Here is a 16,186-nt window from a genome sequence, read left to right on the forward strand (position 1 = left end):
CAGGCACCCTGAGACTACGGAGATTTCCAGGATACAGGAAACAAACGTTAACCATTACACAGGAGAGGAAAACAAGAGAAGGACACAACAAGCCGGTGGTGGTGGTGTGGGGTAAAAACAGCAACAAATCCCAAATACCTCTCCAAGCAACTTCTCCAACCTCTCCAAGGAACTCCTCTCCAAGCAAGTTCTTCCTTTACTGAACTACAGAGCCATCCTCTGTCACCTACCGTTTTGTTTGTGCTTGTTCAGCCGTGGAGAAATCTGTCTGAAGAAATTAAACATCTCCTCCCAGAAATGAGGTAGCTGCTAAGTGAGAGTACCAGCTTCACACAGTCGTCAGGAAAACGCCTTAGGAATGAGCTGTTCAACCTGCAATGGAAAACAATTTTGCTTTTTTTCTTACCACTGGGCATAAGTCTTCTCTGTCTCTCTCTTGTGCTAATGAAAGCAAATTTTACTGGAAACTGAATCCATTTACAAATATTTTGACAGATTGAGACAGTTGCTCAGGAAAAAATTATGTGTATGCAGATAAAATATAGCATCATGTGAACAGCTGCTGTACAGACCCATAGCCTGTGTGGACTTCGTTTTATTTATGCTTTTTAAAGGATACATGGGTGTCCCTGTAAAACAGAAACAAAGCGAACATTATTCCTATTGGTGATAAATTAAGGAAAACCCTCAGATGATTAATCCTCCAAAATGTGCAGCAAAATTGTACCAACACTGCTTTTGTATACACTCACATGTCTCATTCTGTAGATCTCGTCAGCAACTCCCTTTGAGGCTGTCTCACTTTCTGACTGGAACAGGTCATTATGTGTATGCCTCAATTCATCACCTTTGAAATATCCTGCAAAGACATTGCCATTAGAAGCCAGGGCAGCAAAACCAACTATCTTCCATCTAAAACATGACCTCCATTTTTGTGTCGTATCTTTTTTTGCTATTCCTAACATATTACCTATCTATATAGTTACCTTCCTGTAGGGGCATAACTCATGCTGTACCTGCTTTTTCTGCACCAATTACCGTTAAGACTGTGTAGAAATGTCTGCAAACAAACATTAGCTGAAAGTTCCTGACGCTTTCCCCTAACACTGTCATTGGAACACTATGACCATAAACCCCCCTGCCTATAGCAGTTATAATTTATTTTGTTTCAAATTCTGGACACCTGAGCAGTGAAACAAAGTGTTTCAAATACGAGGATCAGTCTATAAGCAAAGGGCAACAAATTTCAGATGCAGCTGTGGCACCGAGTGACATGAGCACACAAACTGCTTCTCCATAAATGCCAGCACTTACTATAACCTCTCTTTCCCAGGCTCTGTATAGAGAAATCACAATCTGTACAAAGCTGTGATGCTTACTGCATATACACAGACACATTTTCTCACCTTTACAGAACTTGAGATACATGCTTTGACACCCAAATTCACATACTTAATCCAACACTAGAAAAAATAACACCAGTGGGGGAAAAGTAACTCATTATGCATTGGTCTCTGGCAGGACAAACTATCTTTTAATACAGTAAGACTGTAATACATAGGTAAAAATATGCTACTTAACTGGATCACCATTTGAACTGGAAATGGAAGTGCAGGGTGCTCAGACAACAGCCTTGCACAGTCAGAGCTACATTGCATGTGAGCTGCCCCCCGCGTGACGTGATCCATGAATGGGAGAGCAAGCTCAGCACATTTGCTGACTCCTGCCTGGCCCCAGCGAGGGCAGGGGAGGTGATATTCTAGAGCCTCACAGGGCCAAACCTGGTCTTCAGACAATCAGCACTGTAAGCTGCCTTTACTCTTAAACACAGGAAGCCACACAGTACCCAACATGAGGTCATAAACAATTTAGGGGTGAAAGGCATACACTCACCCAAAGACAAACCTCGCAAGGATAACTTTGCTGCTTGGAATAGTGCTGAGAGTTTTTAAAGGGTGAACAATCCCATGGCTAAAAAAGCTGATAATAAAAATAATCTATAAATGCCCTATCCAAATATACAAGATGCCTCCTATTACTTGTTGCTCTCTGAACACGTCTCTTGTCAATTCTACTTTGCGACTGATAAAAAAATATCTAGTGTTTCATAATGACAGGGCACAGCTACTTCAAGGCTGCTGATGAATACGGAGACCTTGAAAACAGCTATGACAGTACGTTGTTTGTTTGCCACATCAGAAAACAAATGCCAAAGCACTTCATTCAGGGTCTTCTATTTATCAACTCCTTAAAAGAAAGCAGGAGCAAAAGACAGGGACTAGAAATAATACTATAAGGAACAATGTTCTCAACATCACTGCCAGTTTACTGGGGAGCTGCAGCTTGTGAACTGGTATGCCACTTGCAACCATGCACAGCTCAGGGAACAGGGACTGTTTAGCCCATATTTTCTTTTACACTGAAAGTTTGGTGAGCAACAGCTGAGCTTTTATTTAAGAAACCTGTTCATAGGCTTGGCCATTAACAGCTGGATTATATCTTTGTATTGTTTGTCTTTTGAAATTGTATTTTAGAACACAATACATTTTGCATTTGTTGCCCCCTGATTAAAAAGCTTTTTTGGATCAGTGTCAAAAGACAAAAATACCTACACATTCACACAGGATGATAAGAAAACATCACAGCAAGGAGAACAAAGGGAACAACAACTGCCTGCGTACCTGGGATTCTGCCACCATGCCAGCACTTATGGGAGTCTGCCTGGAGTGCAGACAGGGCACAGGAGTGCTCAGAGTGGTTAGCCTGTGAACCACAAACCAGAGTTCACCGTCTGGTCCCTTAAGGTGAAAATACTGCAACTTCTAACCTTACAGCAACAGTATCAAATTGATTTTATAAAGGAAGCTTTCTGAACTGTAGAAAATTTTTTTGTATTACTTTGTTTAGAAATACTAAGTGGGTGCATCTACCCAAAATTTCTTCATAATAAAATGTATTGCAACTTTATTAAGATGCTTATACTACCGCTAATTAAGATTAATAGTTTCAGGAGATTCTGAGAAAAGTAACACCTATACTCAAAAAACTTGATGACAAGATCTGATGTGTTAAGAGAGAAAAGTGATTACTCTAATGCACTATAATGCTTGATACATAGTCTCATGGCTCTCCCCTGCTGTGTTTTGTATAATCTATAAAGTCAACAAAGCACAGATAAACAAATCAAAGGTAGGACTCACATGATTCATATTTCAATAAAGAGGAATTAAAATAGATAAAGGCTCCCAGACAAAGAAGAAAAAAATAACATTTAATGTAGTATTTCAGCCCCAACCTCATTAGAACTTTGTGATACTGCAGATCCATCCTCTCTCTAATTATTCCACATAGTAACAGTTAAGACTCACCTGACTTCCATTTATGATTTACATCTACAACATAAAAACTCAGTACTGTTACATGGCAGTTGGATATAGAAAAAGTTGTATTCTTAAATTACATAATTCAGGAGGAAAAAGTATTCTAGGGAATTTGCAAATGTCTTTGCACAGCATTGCTAGTCCCCCACAGGCTGATGCTGTGATGTGGAAGATCCTATCAGTGGGGCAGGATTTTCCACATCTCTTGCATCCTTTCACTGTCCCTGGTTATTAAGAGTTTTGAAAATACTCTAACCACCTCCCCCTTCTGCCCACTCTGCAGGAAGCTTTATACTATCTCTCCTTTTCCCCTTGTCTTCTTTTTCTGTTCCTTTTTTAAAACAAAGACCTTGCTGTTACCAGTTCTAATTTTAATCAGAAGAGTTTTCATGAATGGTGCTTTCCCATCCATCTCAAACACTCTGGTTTTTCTTGTTTCACTGTGCAGCTGTGATTGCCCCAGCACAGTGACTTCTCAGCTTTTTAATGATGAACAGCCATGGGTGAAGGAACAACAAAAGATACCTGAATTGTCAGATTATTTTGATAGAAATTATCTATAAATGTACTCAGACTTCTGGAAAAATAATATATACAAGGGACACATCACAACACAAGACCACAGTTGGGGTGGTGACATTTGTTATGAAACCCAGAGAAGCAAGGTAAATTGCTGATTCTTTTAAACCTCTTTGACTTCATTTGCATGACCTCCTCAATCCATGGGTCTCTTTCCCCCTCTGGGACACACTTCTTTGGATTTTGTGCACAGCTATTCCACAACAATGACTCCAGGCACCCAGAGGCAACTTTATGAGGTAACCAAAGTGCCACTCAGGGAAGGCTGAACACTTCTGCGGTCTTTGGCTTACTCAGACACCATAACGGAGTTCTTGCTAAGCTGGAAAGGCAGAACTCAACAGCACAGTTATAAAAAGCATCAATCTCTCCCATGTCCTATGAAGTATGAATCATATCCATGGCAAAATGAAGTATTTTAGGTGTTTAAACGAACCTTTAATAGAAGAGCAAGAACTCGGACAGCAATGGGGCTCAACCTGAGGAATTTTCTAGGTGCACTTGGCAAGATTCCAAACCCACAAACCCCTGTTCTGGTAATGCACCATATGGGCAGGTAAGCATATACACAGGTTTTTTTAAAAACACGTAAAACAACCCCTCCAGACACACACACAGAGCCAGTTTCTACTGTCCTAAACATTGTATAAGTCACTCACATCAGGGCAAAGCAGACAGAAAAGGATCAGAGCAATTACATGTTAGTACTGTTACAGTCTTTGTGTCAGTGTAAACACCTTCACAAAATGCAGAAGAAAACCCTCCCCCTAAACCAATTTTTTTTTTAATCTATTGAACTGTGGGAGAAAAGAGAAAAACAAACCTGGCGGTAAATAACACATTTGAAAAACATGACATCCCTGTACAAACTGTCTGATGAATGTTTGAGAATCTCTGCCTTTTACTAGAGATCTGCATTTGCAACAAGCCTGAATGGTTGTCCTTAACCTCTCCCTCATCTGATAAAACAGCAAAGTCACTGCATTGAAAATTTCTTTCCATGCACTATTTTCACCTGCGTCCTTCTAACTCATCTCTCTGGATTGCAAAGAAACTGAAGAACTGCTTAAACGAATAGGTGAAGAACAGAATGTGAACACTTTACCAACACAACACGCTAACAGGAATCACATCATGTAGTCCTTTGTTTCTGTGAACATACAGATTTGCTTTGGTGACAGCAGCAGCACATTGCCGAAGCTGCAATGGCACTGACAGCCTTGTGTGGGGCACAAAAGCACAAACACTTTTCCTATGACAGACCTTGACAGTACTGCCCAGGAGCTCACAGCTTTGAGTACTATGAGAACTAGCTTGCTGCTTTTCTGTACAACAAAAATATTAATGGCTACCAGCTGTTGGTAAGCACTTGCCAAAGACATTAGCTTCGTTATTTAAGTGAGAAATAAGGAATTATTTCCCTGCAAGGCTATCTCTTTTCCAGATACAAAGAGGGCGATACACTTTTCTCTTACTCTTAGATGAATTATTTTGTACAGAAAAAAATTCTCTCACTGCTCACATGAATCATGTTGTCAAGAATCACTGAGAAAAGGAAACAAACACTTCAAAAAATACATGTATTTCTGACACTTGGGATATGTAGATGGTTGGTACAAAGATCCACTCAAGAAACTAAATAACAGATGACCAAATCAACCAGGAGGATACAATGGCATGCTGGTGTTCTCATATCTAACCACCTGAAAAACAAATCTGATCTTTTTACAAGGTATTCTACCTTGTGCATTCTTACAGAGAAAAATAAGGCACTTGCCAGCATTATTCTGTAAAGGTAACCCTCCACACATCTGCGACTATAGACATCCTGCAGGAGGGAAGCAGCAAGCCCTGTTGGTGGTGTAGAGAGAAGAGCTATTGCCTCCATAGCCCAGACCTCCACGTGGAAATTTATTTCTGGTTCAGAATCCTTTACCCTACAGATAACCAAGAACAGAGCAGCAAATGAGAAGACTTACATGCAGCAACAAACAAGAATAGACAAAGACTCTGTCCTCAAAGTTCAGGTCAGAATCTGAATCTGCCCGAAGTTCAGCAACATTCAACCCTAGAGTTTTCTTCGAGGCCAAATCTGGGAAAAAGAGAGAATGAAAGATCTCATTATATGTGTCCATTGTATGGAAAAATCTCTTCAACGCGCCATGTGAAATGCTTTATATTTTAGAAATCTATCAGCCAGATCTAGTGCACATTGAAGTTAACAGAAAGCCTCCCACAGGCTTTACTGGGCTTTGGTTTAGGTTATGTGTTTTAATACTTTTTCCCCTACAACAGAGAAGCACAGTAAATTATAGAGGTTATCCTTGCTCTGTTCCCCTCCAGGCTGCAGGCAGCATGCACAGAAGCTTCTTTCCATCTTCTTCCATGTTCATCTTTGATGGGGGCTCCATTAAACTCTCCTGGTTGTTACTGCTCAGAAGGATTTAATGACTGGTGTTCAACCCTGTTAGCACTTAAAAATAGCATTTACGTAAGGAATTTATGCTAAAATGGTCTTATGGCTTGCATGAGAATGTAGAAGCAATAATAATAATAAAACAGATAGCAATGCCTTTTTTAATTCAAACTCTGAGGCAGGCTGATGTCACTACTCATAAGACAAGTGAAAAATCATAATGTCCCATAATATCATTTTCACAATTAAAATACATGGGGAAAAAAGCTTTTTTCCTGTGTTTATCATAACAGAGATGATAAAACCAGAAATGTGTTGTTTAAACTTTTTTGCAAGTTTTAGTGAATGCCAGAAGAAATCAATACCAGCAGTATTCTGTGATCAAACCCCAACCTTTCCAAACTTCTGTGTAATGCCCTGGGGGCCAAGATTCCTGAATGTAATCAAGCATTTTTAAAGGCCAAAGACCAAAACTTTGGTGATTAAATACCCCACTTAGCCCTGGGAGAAGCATTCAACATATGCTCCTTCTGTGGCATTATAGATTAATTTTATTTAGTCACATCCATAGCAGGTTTTATTACTTCTAAGCAGCATCCCCTAATGTATAAAATTGCCAGACAGAGACTCTGAAAATGAGAACTAATATTTGGTGGGAAGAGACATCAGAAAGCCCATTTACTGTTTTAAAGTGCAGTACATGGATGACCAATGAAATAATCTATTCCAAGGCAATTTTCTTCCTTTACTACTGAAAGATTTCATTGCCCTGGATAAGGCGCTCGGTAAAAAAAAAAAAGTGCAGGCAGTTCTTCATGAGGATGCATTAACCAAGGTTTGGGGCATTGGGCTTTTTTAAAAAAAACAACAACCAAAGAGCACACACACACACGCATTTGGGCATTACCAGGTTTCTAAACCAGAGAAGACCAAAGTTTCTGAGTCACATTTTCAGGGAGGAAGTAGAGACAGTGCCTTTGTTTTCTTGCTGTCAAAAAGTATAGTATGATTAAAATATAAAAACAAAGCTTCAAATAGTTCCATAAAGCATGTCCAGTCTCATCAGCATTAGAAACATCGCTCAGATCAAATGTTTCAAGAGTCCTTATGCAAGTCCTGCCAGCCAGGCTCTCAGTGATCTCTTGTCAGCATCATGGGACATGCTACTAAAAAACTGTTCCATGTTTTGACCATTTTCAAAACCCTCTTGCCAACCCTCCCTTGCTTTAAATTCATCTCTACCCAACTGCTCAACCAAATGCTGCCTTCTCTCTCCTGCTCCATCTCATCTGCTGCTGTATCCACTCTTTTTCCGCCTGCTTGGGGCTGTTGCCACAGCTGTTCATACAGCCAAGGAGCAGTGCCGCTGAATTTTGCAAGAGAAGAGCAAGTGCAGCCCCTTGCTTTGTTAAGAGACCCTCTGCATTATTTGTTTCAGAGGCATCCACCTTCACTTTCAGATTTCTAAATGGGAGAGGGGAATCAGGCAAGCAGGCAGGCAGATGCCTATGTAAAAAAAGCCTTTCTTATAAATAAATCTTCCAGATTTTAGTTTACAAACTAGATTAATAATGCAACTACTGGATAGAATTTAGAGAAATTTTGAACAATGGTTTATAAAAATAAGATAATTTACCCTGTAGTATATGAAGACACTGTCTCAGTATTAGTGAGTCTCTCTCACCCTGATAACAGGAATAAGTTGGGTTTTCTTTTTGAACATATCAGGTTCTCATAAATGTAGACTATCATGCTATCACTTTAGTGGCATGGTTTATGTCCTCTAAACATCTGAGCATCTGCTAGGTACTTGAGGATTTATTCACAGGCTGCCACAATGAGGCAGTAGTAAGTTGTGGTGAATGCAGTATTTACAGCACAAATGATGCCAAGGTGCTAACTAGTGGTAATTTGACTTGGCCCATTTTGGACCTCTGACAATCACAGCTCTTCAGAAGCAAGCAGGTCTGACATACACTCATCTAAGGAAAATTTCGACATCCTATTTCCCCATCTATTATGATATTTCTCAGGGAAAACATTAAGAAATTCAAAATATCTGTGTTCTCCTAAAATAGTAGCCCAGGCCAGCTGCTACTGCAGATTGATTTCTAGAAGAAAATATTATATATATTTGGTTTAATGGGGATTGTCAAAAGTATTAGGGCAAAGCTAGGAAGAAAACATATCACTAAGTATAGGTTTGTGTGTTGAGTTACATACTGATTTGAAAGTTAATAAAAAAAGACACCCACACCCATCCCACTTTTTTTCCTTGAGATAAGCAAAAGCTGTTTCCCAAAGAGAGTTTCAGGAACAGGGGAAGCCAATTTCTCTGCTTTCATTCTCCGCCTTTTGGGCCCTGACAACTGTACTTGCCTTCCCCCCATTTTCAATAGATTAATCAGGCTAGTGAATAAAAACAGCTTAGAGATCCAAGTAGGTTCATCCTTTGAGAAACATGATGCAGTAAACTTTCTTGATCAGGAATATTTTTCTAGTAAGATGAGCTTCATAATGAGGTTCCATAAAAAAAGAGGACTTTGAAGCTACTCTCTGCCTCCAAATACTTGTAATTTGACCCAGAAGGCAATAAGTGAAAAATTCCGAACAAATAAATGAAAAAGCTGACACATTTTTCTGAGCGGTAAAGCTTTCGTTTGCTAACAAAAGGCTTGATTCCCACTGCTTTTATTATCTGCAGAATGACAGGCCAACAAAAGCACTACTCAGCAATTGACAGTGTATCAGAATAAGGCCAATTGAGTCATCACTCAGAAAAGAGTAAGTGCTCCAGTGATCTCTCAGGTGGATGAAATGCTGGGCAAAGGACTACTGGACATCTTCTATGGATTATACTTAAGTAATAATTTTAAAATACACTTTAATAATTTTAAAACCTCACTTAAATGCTTTAAATACCTAAATTAAAAAAAAACCTCTTAAATAATCCTGTTTTGTGTTAGATCAACTGCATTTGTGCTTTATGTCTCCATTGTAACAAAAGGAATAGGCAAAATATTAGATAGATAATTTCTGATAACTGCTCATCTGATCAAACTATTGGTACTAAAAATGAATGGCTCCAGAACCTTCATGGGGACGGGTAGGTGGGAAATAAATAAACAAACACTGCAACTTCTGTTACATTAAAAGTAGGAAAATACTTCTGTTGATTAAAAACCTACAGATCCTACAGTTGAGACTAAGCAATAAGTATACACTGAATTAAAGCTGAAATAATTTAAAAGACTACAGAACAGCATTAGGAATCGTGTAAAGCTCTTGTCCCATTTTTTTCTGCTAAACCTACCAGAAAATTAAAAAAAACCCAAAACCCCCAAAAACCCCTATGAAAGATGCAACAAGAAATTGTGGTGTTGTGAGTAATTCCTAAGAGACCATTCTGTCATGTGTCAGGTCATGTTCAAACTCACCTGCAGCTTTTACACTTAAACATTTCTCACATGAAGTTGAAGCCTGCACTCACAGAAGAACAAAGCACTGATCACCCCTTCTCAAATCACAGCAGAGATCATCCAAGGGCAAGCACAGCTCCAGCTCACCTTGCATTAGACTTGGCACCATACCTGGTTGTGTGGCTAACGCTTCTGCCCACTGCAGTTATTGACACCTAAGGGAATCCAGGATGAAGGGGACTGCAGAGGAGGGGAACACACAGAGCAGAACACAAGATTCTCTTTTCCATTGATTGTTAAAAATATTACTTATGCAATAGGTCAGGAACTGGCCAAATACCATCTGATAAAAATAGCTTTCTGAGATATTTTCTGAGATATGCCAATTCATGAAAATAAACATAGCAGCATGAATTTAAATCTAATTTCAGGTTTTATCCTCTCCCTTCTTTGTCTATTAATGCTTATTTTTCACCCTTATTCTAATGAGAACTGTAAAAACATCAGTAAAGGAGGAATCTTTTTATATATATACATGCACACACTGGTGATAATGCCCTGCAAATACAATGATGTTCTAAGGTTTTGTTGCAGTAGCTTTTTACATTTTCCTTTACTCGGACAACCAATCCTTCCTAATGCCACACAAGATAAAGACACACAAGCTGGAAACCCTGCTTTGCAGAGGATAATGCACTTCAGTTGTTCTTCACTCTTGTTTAGTTCTATTCCAGCTTTGTGTAGTCTTGTACCATCTATTTCCATGGCATAATTATACCTGTGGAGTTCCCCAATAGCAGAAATGGGGAGATCTTGTACATATCCTTTCTCTCTGCTGGTTTCTGAAGGATGAGATCACATTTTAATGACTCCAAAATCAGTCCAGTCTCCTCAAAAAGCAGATAAATATTGTGATAGTAGAAAGTCTTAGAAAATTTTGGTTTGCTACTTGTCTTTCAGTGACCATAGAAGACTGCTAAATTACTTTCCTTAATATATCTGATGGCAAACAAAGTTTTGAAGCTCTAATTTTAAGTGTGCAGATGTGAGAATTCAGTTGCAGCAAACATGACTGTTACCACAGGCATCTAAGAGCAGCAGGAAAGGTGATGTACTTGAGAAAACTTTCACAAAACACCTGTATTCGTCTACTTTTAATGTTCCTAATAGCATTCTTGCTTTAGAGTTGTCCTGTGCTAAATAACATTGCTGGGGCTTCTGCAAGTCCCCATTTTACACTAGAAGAAAGAAAAGGTGGCTTTAACTTGCAAAATTCCTGTTGTGACTTAGTAAGACACGAGCTTTTCATCCCTCTCAGCAGCAGGGGGCTCCTGGAAGTGAGAAATGTAGAGTTCACTGACTTCTCAGGAAAAACATTTTGAACGTGCTCTCTGCACAAGGACTTTAAAGGTGTTTGTCTCTGCACTGCAAGACAGGGACTCTGAGATCAGGGCTGGACTTTGAGCACTGGCCTAAAGTTTCTCTTCATCAATGAAAATCACTCACTATGCACTACTGGGATGAGCAAAGCCCTTCTGTGTACACCTTAACTAATTCTCTTCCATCTTTAAATCAGACAGTTCAGAGAAATGCCACTGTTAACTAGGACTAAAACTTTTTTCAAATAAAGATCCTACATTTACAATATAAGTCACATTTACTGTGGAGCTGCTTGTGCCAACACATTCTCAACCCCTTTTCTGCTTTTCACTAGTATCTTTTCCCCACCAGCGCTATGCATTTAGCAGGTAACATCTATTTCTAACACTGCTGATGAAAGCAGCACAGCTACTGCATAAGTGTACAATCCACACATATGCACGCAGGGTGAGTTAGACAATTAGTTGTCAAAGATGATTAAGAACTGTGGGCAGCTTAATTCAGGCAAGTCAAATACTGCTCTAAAAATGCCTCAGCTGAAAACAAAGCTTTAGAATAGGCTGATAAGTGGATGTCATTCACAAACTGTTGGAATTTTGGGATATTTTGTTAAAGGCATTTTAAAAGAGGCAATAAGGACAGTTAACCACGAAGATACTCAGCTCTCGATCCAGACTGCAGCCAGCCATTTGCATATGTAACTAAGTTTTCATGCACAATTGCCCTGTTATTCAAAGTATACTAACAACTGCGATGCATTTAGGGTGAAATTTAATGCTCTGAAGAACAGCCCATGCACGATCTAGGAGCTATTACATACAAGTTTGCTGAGGTGTTAAGTGATACATTTCTTAATAGATGAATTCCACTAGAGTCAAGTATTTCCCTTTGTTGATGCACCTCCAGGTTAATCAGCCCTGAAAAACTGGGTACAGAATATGACATCTATAGAAATAAAACCTTGGCACTGTTTCAGACAGGAATGATTCTATTATTTAAAAAACAACAACAAAACCACCACCAACAACAAAACAAAAACCCAATGCACCAAACCAGATTTTTAATTCCTTTTGTGTACAGGTGGGTTTTCCTCCAAAATATTAAAAAAGCATGAGGATGCTTTCAGACCCTCTTGCTACAGTAAACCTATTCCTGAAATCATACACACTGACCTGTTCAAAATGTGAATTTTTCTTCCATAAGTATTAAAGAACTGTTTTTTAACAGGTCTGCAAGAGAATTAACCAGCAAAAAAGCTTTCTATGGCAAAATATACTCTCAGAATTTCCAATATTTTACTCATGCATTAGAGGTTCCCCTAAAACAAGAGAGAGTTACTTCATGTATTCCAGCACTAGTGTGCCAGTGGCACAGGCTGGGGGGCCAGCCTTACTAACACTGGGGAAAAAAGGGATCTTAACACAATTAAAATATTGTTAAATATTTTTAAGCTAAACATCTTGTGCTTGGATTTTTAAAGAGCTCGGAGTGTGCATCAGATGGGGGATAATCCATAGCGATACAGTTAAAGTGCAGTTTCAGGATGACCTGCCTCCACATCTCCCTCCATCAGAGCAACTTTTCTTTTAAGCTGTCCCCTCTGCTTCTCAAATGCTTTTGAAGAAAGAAAACTGAAAGTTCTTGACAATGCTATTAAGGCAAGTAACTTGTTCTTCCCACTCCCTTCTCCTCATGCCAGTATCCTGACTCACCTCTGGATATATCTGTACACACAGAGAGAAGTGGTTTTGGTCCTCTTTTCTTCTGAAAGTACCTGCAGACACATCCTCATAGATATATCTATTTGACCTTCATGGCTGACACACACCAGGTCTGTCCATGGTCTAATGCAAACTGAAGCAACACAACTGTGTTAGTGTGATCCTAAACCAGTCCTAACACAACCATTTGAGAGAGCAGAGTATTAAGCTAGGCAAGCTGACCACAGCTACATGTTTTTTGCAAGACTGGACGAATCATATGCAGATTTTACTCATGTAAGCATGGGTTCAAGAAACCTTTTAGAGTTACCTATACACAGGTAATGCATTTTGCCTTTACAATGTGGTAAGGAAGGACTCCCCATTTTACTAGTGGGAAGGAAAGTATGGTCAAATTCAAAGATTGACCCAGGTGACACAGGAAACCTCTGGAAAAGCTCTCAGCCTTTTATCAGTCACTTTGGTTGACTGTAGAGCCTCCCTGCTTTCCGTGTATTTCCAGACTACTCTTTAGTATTACAAGCAATATCATGTATTTCTTCGATAACAGCAGTGGAGACTAAGCTGAACATTGTTGATAACTTCTCTTTTATTCTGTTGCTGTCAGTCTGTATAGAGCTTCTTGCCTGGAAAAAGAAACCAGAAGAGACCAGTAAGCTGAGGCCAGCACCCTCCAGTGTCACCAGTCTCCTCCAAGAGGAGTGTCTTGACTGGTCTCTCCAGGACCAAGGGAAAGCCAAACCATCTGCATATATTTTAGTGCTCACACACATTTATTGATCAATCACTCTGAAACCAAGTACAGCCTGTGGCATGGGGCGGTTGGGACTAGGATACATGGGGAAAGAGCTAACCTCTCTCGGTTTAGGATCTCAATTGTAGTAACGTGTTACACCAGCTCCATTTTTTAGCTAAAGTTTAATTTGTTCATAGCTTTGAAAAAAAGACCTGATTCATGAATAGGCACAGGAATATCTTAGTATGATCAATTGATATTTGTATGATATTATTTCTTGCTTAAAGGAAAAAGAGTAGCAGATTTTGATGAGAGGTTGGAGATGTTCCTCCAAAACCAAGAAGTGCATGCACCATGGGTGCAGACAGTATTGGTACTGGATAGAAGGCTGTACTTTGTAATGAATTTTGATTCATTTGTCTGCTTTCATTTCTGAAGTCTTGTTGAGCAGATGTCTCAGACACCATCCAACTCCTTCCTCCTTTCCTGGTCTGTCTATTTAGATTGCAGATCCATGAAACATGAACGTTTTATCCAACAGCACTATAGTACCTTGCATAATGCAAAACTTTTATCTAGAACCTGAAGAGCCACCTAAGATATACAAAAATGTACAGGAGTGAAGGCTACAATGGAAGCTGCTTGGCATGAAGACTGAACAGAATACTAAATGGGCAAATAAAGAAACGTCAAAAGCTTTAAATATCATCAGTTAATGGCATAAATGCCTCCTCCACAAAGTAATGCATACAGGAATGTATAAAATATCCCTCACATCATTAGAAGAGCTCTTATTCAGCTTTCACAGTACTGTACATCCTTGTTAAGCTTAAATGGATTTTTTCCCCATGAATTCAGAGAATTTTCTTTTAGCTCCATGCATAATTCTTGAAGTAATTACACACACAATAAATTAATGAAAATCAAGGAAACTGCCTTGGCTTAGAAAACCAGCTTAATTTGGCATGCTCTGCTGCGTACTTCTAAATGCTCAAAATCTTTCAGGCCTTGCTTAAACCAAATGCCTCCACACTGTGCAAGTAAGCTTTATAAAATAAACAGTAAATTAAATTTGGCACTAAGTGAAGTGTGAAATTCTTAAGCTGTCTCCTAAAAAAGAAGACATTGGGGTCAGATAGGGGCTGCCATCCTCTTGACTCAAAGCACACATGTTTATTTAGGAAGGAAAATCCACCAACAATCAAGTTAGGTGGAAAATAAGTGTTGTTACAAATCTCTCCTGCTCTCTGCAAGAATCACAGTATGTTTTTTAAACTGTTCTTTTGAAGTCCGCTCATTACATGGCTTGCACTGATTCAGGTGAGCTATTTCTGCTTCTTGTCTTCCTTGAACAGGCTGTTCTCCAAGGTGCCTCTGCTGACTTATGCTGCTTTGTGGATAACCCAGAGCTTGCTGTACCATTTATCTGTCTCACTCTGGAGACAGAAAGTGTCAAAGTTTACAGATCACTCCACCCAGTTCCTTTCAGTAGCTATCAGTGTACCTCTTCATATGCCTCCCCTGTAAATGAGCAGCAGTTGTGTCCTAACCAGGAGATTTACTGAGGGGACCTCAGCTTTGCAACACCTTCCCTCCCTACAGCCTGAATCTGCTGATCAAAAGAGCAACTGGTAGGAGTCCTGGGCACTCATGCTCAGTTCTCCACACTGGGAGGATGTCTCACAGGTGTTCAGCATCACAGTGAGGCCAATTCCTTGAAAGAAAAACCCCCAACAAAAAACAAAACACCCCACCCCCAAAAAAAAAACCCAAACCCACAGAAGGAAAGGTAGAAGTCTAATCTATAAGAACACACTATTTCTTGCAATTATAAATGTGCAAAGTCTGGTTTTGCCTAAAAGCAAATACATTGAAAGAGTGGTATAAAAATGGAAATAATTAAGGCTTATCTGTTGTCAAATCTAAAAATATTTGAAATCCTGAACCTCAAAAGACATTATAAACACATATTTAGACTGGAGAAATGAAGTAGCTCAGAAGTTTTGAAGCTCTACCACTTTCAGGACAGAACTTTTTCAGAGAGCTCTGAACTGCATCTATTAACATTTCAAAATCCATGTGAGTCTCCCTGGAGTACATGGAATCTGCTCTCCGTCTGTACAGTGTTTTCTACTTACAGGAGCTAAGGATCTGAGGACCAGACGCTGCACTGGCATGTCCACTTCATTTCAGGAGTCTGACAGTGTGGTATCACTTAAATAATGAAGCACACATCTGGCAGAAGATTGCTGAGGTTGGCTAAGTTTGTACAAGGTCAGTTCATCCTCTAAGCTTCTGTATGCTGAAAATTAAGCAAGAAGTTTACATGGCAACAAGCAGAACCAACTGATCGATCTCAGAGTTTGTTTTCCAAGTAGCATGCCTTTCTTTTTAAATCAGTCTTTATTGTATAAAAATAGAAGGGAATGATATTGTATTGCTCTGAGACATATTTTCTGAAACTTTTCATTAGTTAATGCATACCTCTTCTAAAATATCATCCTTTTCCTTTTATAAGGAAAGTAGAAAACTACAATGCACCATACATGGCTAAG

At 39.3% G+C, this 16,186-nt stretch overlaps 1 long non-coding RNA gene across 1 annotated transcript in view; it reads right to left on the reverse strand.

Annotated features, from left to right (window-relative positions):
- Positions 1-237: 237 nt before the first annotated feature.
- The window catches only part of LOC142061043 (uncharacterized), a 102,951-nt gene continuing 87,002 nt past the window's right edge, over positions 238-16,186 (reverse strand). Inside the window, exons 2-3 of the long non-coding RNA XR_012662028.1 lie at positions 753-859; positions 238-372 (exon numbers count right to left, since the gene is read on the reverse strand). This is a non-coding gene — a long non-coding RNA (uncharacterized LOC142061043). The remainder of the gene's footprint in view (positions 373-752; positions 860-16,186) is intronic.

Source organism: Phalacrocorax aristotelis, chromosome 8 (assembly GCF_949628215.1).
Source record: "Phalacrocorax aristotelis chromosome 8, bGulAri2.1, whole genome shotgun sequence".
Lineage (NCBI taxonomy): Eukaryota > Metazoa > Chordata > Aves > Suliformes > Phalacrocoracidae > Phalacrocorax > Phalacrocorax aristotelis.